The sequence below is a fragment of the Elephantulus edwardii genome, unplaced genomic scaffold (genome assembly GCF_000299155.1).
Source record: "Elephantulus edwardii isolate Elephantulus edwardi_28Jun2011 unplaced genomic scaffold, EleEdw1.0 scaffold00085, whole genome shotgun sequence".
Classification (NCBI taxonomy): Eukaryota; Metazoa; Chordata; class Mammalia; order Macroscelidea; family Macroscelididae; genus Elephantulus; species Elephantulus edwardii.
In genome coordinates this window covers 12,120,862-12,125,455 of record NW_006399835.1, presented here as the reverse complement: position 1 = coordinate 12,125,455, position 4,594 = coordinate 12,120,862, and the positions used below count along the sequence as shown (strand labels likewise).

Below are 4,594 nucleotides of genomic sequence, written 5' to 3'. Positions count from 1 at the left end.
CCATTCTACAACAGTGGCACCATGCAGTATTTGTCCCTTTGTGACTGAGATATTTCACTCAGCATAATGTCCTCCAGGGTCACCCACTTTGAATAATATTGCATGAGTTCCTTGTTTTTCAATGCTGCATAGTATTCCATTGTGTGGATATACCACAGCTTCTCTATCCATTCGTTTGTTGATGGGCCCTTAAGTTGCTTCCAACTCTCTGCTATTGTAAACAAAGCTACAATAAACATGGGTGTGCATATATCTGCTTGGATGGCAGACATGGTCTTAACCGTGACTTTTAACCTGACTAGAATATTCAGCATTTTTTTTCCCTTTCTTTAATGATCGAATACCTAGTGATACATTTCTACATATGAAGAACAGGCATGTTTGAAGGGATGAGTTCTTAACGCTCATGTTTATGTTTTCATGCAGTCCAGCTGGCAGATTTACCCATTTTGCTCCCGGCATATAGTAGGGACACCCGAAGCCCCGCACATTTTCTTTCCAGGGTGTAGCGTGGATCCTAAAACAGTTTTCCTATCTGACACGGCCCTGGCTACACCTCCCCAGCCAATCCTCTAGGCAACTGGGATCTGACCCCTGTCTGTTTTCCAGCTCTAGAGTGGGAGCGAAGCCACCACAGGAAATAGACAGTGTGTGATCCTTTCTTGTCTGCGCCTTGTGGGGCTCTTTGGCAGCTATGGAGACAGGTTAAGGGCAGTATTTGAATGTAATTGGGCACGTAGCAGCACATAGCACCCAGACACGGTAGTAAGTTGTGGTGGGGACCCAGGTGGCAGCATCCTTGAAATACATAGGCACGTTAAGTTCCTATGGTCAGAGGAAAGAGAAAACTACCTATCTACAAACCTAATTTAGGGACAGCGCAGGAGGGGAAGGCCCTCTATGAGGTCGATTGATTCGGTGACTGGGGTAATCGGGATTGGAGTGTCAGAGACAGTGTTATTGGCACAGGACAGAGCAGAGTTTAAGGCTGTTGTACATAGGGTCGCAGGCGACTCAACGGCACATAACAACAACAACATCTACATTGCAAGGGAAGGAATTAGATCTGTCCTCCCACCTATGTTAAGTGTCAGTTGAGTTGTCTATGACTCATAGCAACCCTAGGGACAGACCTGAACCTGTCTATCCTGTGTCATCCTCATCATCTCTGATACGCTTGAGCCCATTATTACAGGCATGGTATCAGTCCACCTCGTTAGGGCTCTTCCTTGCCTATCCTCTGTCTTTCCAAACATGACATCCTTTTCCAAGGAATAGCGTCTTCTAGCAACATGGCCAAAATATGTGACCGAAGCCTGGCCATTTGCTTCCAAAGAGAATTCTAGCTGCACTTTTTCCAAGACTCATGTGTTCACTTTTTTTGGCAATCCTCTGACATTTAGTGCTCTTCTCCAACACACTTAAAAGACATCAATTCTTTTTTAAAAATTTTTTATTATTTTGTGTGTGTACCGTCAAATCAGATCTGACTGATACAGGAGGAGATTGCTTCTTCTCCAGGAGAGCATCTGGTTGATTTGAACCAGGTATCTTTGGGATTGCAGTGCAGCTTCTTGCCACTAAGCCCAGAGCTCCCTTAAAAGGCATCAGTTCTTCTGTCATCCTTATTCATTGTCCAGCTCTCAGATGCATATCAAGTGATTGAAAAGTTCATGACAAGACTCAGGTATACCTTGGTCTTCAAACTGACATCATTGCTCTTCAGTATTTTGGACAGGTCCCTGACATCACACTTGTACAAAGCAATGTGTCTCTTGATTTCCTGTTAGTACCAAGGGTGTTGATTGTGGATCCAAGTAAGATAGTTTGAATCCTTTATCTATCATGATGTTGCTTACTGGCTCAGTGATAAGGACCTTTGTTTTCTTGGTATTGACTGCCATCACATTACAACACCTATGATGTCTTCTAGTAATGCAACAGTTCCCTGTTTAAGTGTTCAGAAGCCATATACTTGCACATCTCTTTAATAATACATTATTTATCCAGAGTGTGTGGAAATAGCTTAATTTCCCTTTTAAAAGTGGAGATGGTGTATTTGCTTTCTATTATTGTTGCTGTAACAGCAATATTGAAAGTAGATAATTTTAAAAATTAGAAACTTAGAGAAACGACGATGAACGATTGAGGATTTCAACAAATTCTGCAGTTTTGTACTGGCCTATGCTGGTTATATTCCCCCTAGTAAAGAGGAAAGTGACTGGCCAGCTTCTGGCTCCAGCTCTCCATTGCGAGGTGAGAGTGCGGCAGACAGTGATGGCTGGGATTCGGCCCCCTCAGATCTCCGAACCATTCAAACTTTTGTTAAAAAAGCAAAGTCATCCAAGAGAAGGGCGGCTCAGTCAGGTCCCACCCAACCAGGACCCCCAAGGTCCACTTTCTCTCGCCTGCAGGCTCCTGACAGTGCCACTCTACTTGAGAAGATGAAGCTCAAGGACTCTCTCTTTGATTCGGATGGCCCCAAAGTGGCATCTCCTCTGTCTCCCACATCCTTGACACATGCTTCCCGGCCCCCTGCTACTCTCACCCCTGTGTCCCTTTCCCAGGGGGATCTTACCCAGCCTTCTCGAAAGAAGGACCGAAAGAACCGGAAGTTGGGGCCGGGTCGGGGGGCTAGCTTTGGGGTACTTCGGAGGCCTCGACCAGCCCCTGATGATGGGGAAAAAAGATCTCGAATCAAGAAGAGCAAGAAACGGAAGTTGAAAAAGGCAGAGCGTGGGGATAGACTCCCACCTCCTGGGCCTCCCCGAGCACCCACTAGTGATACAGACTCTGAAGAAGAGGAGGAAGATGAGGAGGAAGATGAGGAAGAGGAGATGGCAGCAGTAGGAGGAGGAGAAGCCCCTGCCCCTGTATTTCCAACTCACCCGGAGGCTCCTAGGCCCCCTGCCACTGGGGCCCCTGAGGGAATTCCCCCCACTGACAGTGAAAGCAAGGAGGTGGGCAGCACTGAAACAAGCCAAGATGGAGACGCCAGCTCTAGTGAGGGCGAAATGCGGGTCATGGATGAGGACATTATGGTAGAATCAGGTGATGACTCGTGGGATCTCATTACGTGTTATTGCCGAGAGCCCTTTGCAGGGCGACCCATGATAGAGTGCAGCCTGTGTGGGACGTGGATCCATCTCTCCTGTGCTAAGATTAAGAAGACCAATGTCTCTGACTTCTTTTACTGCCAGAAATGCAAGGAACTTCGGCCAGAGGCCCGGCGATTAGGGGGTACCCCTAAATCTGGAGAGCCTTGACATCACCACCTTTAAGCTAGGACGGCAATAAACTACAAGACTTGGGAACAGAGCCCCAGGGTTCCGAGCCATCCCCTGGAGCTTGGACAGTCCTACTTCAAGGCGGGGATTCCTTAGGGAGACTTGCTTGGAAATGAGTATCTCATGTTCCTATCTACCTTCCTTCCCATTCCATCCTCTGGACTTGAAGTTGGATCCACTGCAGTTGGGGGTGAAGGGTTTTCTGGGTTGGTACTAGGCGCACACAGTCCCTTCCCCTTGTATCTGCCATCCCTCACTTTCTGGTTCAGGGTTGGAATTGGGATGGAATTTAATAGAGTCTATAAAACTCTAGTGTAAATATAGCCGCACTCCCCTCCTACACTGTTTCTTCTCCTGTCTCATTTACTTTCTTATACACCAATTGTATTTTTAATTTTAGACTTTACCTTTTGAGCATGTCAGCTCAAAGGTAAAGTACCAGAGCCAGGTTGAGAGAGGAAGGAAAGCAGAAAAGGAACATGTTTCTTGTGTTTTTAATAATATTGGCTGTTACACAGATGGCCTGTTGGTTGTAAATAAAACGGAGTGGGCTCTCGTGTTTATAAAAAAAAAAAAAAATAAGAAACTTGCTTTCTCACAGTTTAGGAAGTTGAAGTCCAAACACAAGGATTAACTTCTAGGGGAAGTTTTCTTCTCTGTAGGCTTTTGGGACAGTTTCTTGTAATTAATCTTCCTGAATCTAGTAGTTTCTCAGTGTAGTGACCCAGGGTGCACAAGGCATGATCTGCTCTAATTCTTTCTTGATGGTAGGAAGTCCCTGTGATCTCTACTCCGTGGTTCTACAGATTATATGCTATCACACTGTTATGTACTGTTAAATTGACTACTACTCAGCAATCTTATGTACATCTCTGCACACTATCTTAAGCCAATTTTATAGTCTCTGACACACCTACCCCCATTATCCTAGTCTGAGTCAATACATCTCATCCAGGGTCTTCCTCTCTTGTGCTGTCACTCTACCCTTCCAAGCAGGATGTCCTTCTCCAAGGAGTTGTCCCTCTTGGCAACATATCCAAAGTACGTCAGAGTTTCAAAATCCTTGCCTCTAAAGAGCAGCCTGGTTTCATCCTCTCCACGACAGACCTGTTTGTTCTCTTAGCAGTCCATGATATATTCAACTACTTTTCTTCAGCACCACATCTCTAAGGTATTGATTCTTTTATCATCCTTAGTCATTGTCCAGCTCTGATGCACAGCAATTTTGGGAAGGCTGATGTTAGAGGGATCTTGGCTGAAAGCAGGGAATACCAGAGGAATGTCTATCTGTGTTTCATTGACTATGC

The 4,594-nt window shown here is 45.6% G+C and overlaps 1 pseudogene; it reads left to right on the top strand.

Moving 5' to 3' along the window:
- Window positions 1-3,266, top strand: part of LOC102875134 — a 4,250-nt pseudogene extending 984 nt beyond the window's left edge.
- The last annotated feature ends 1,328 nt before the right edge of the window (window positions 3,267-4,594 follow it).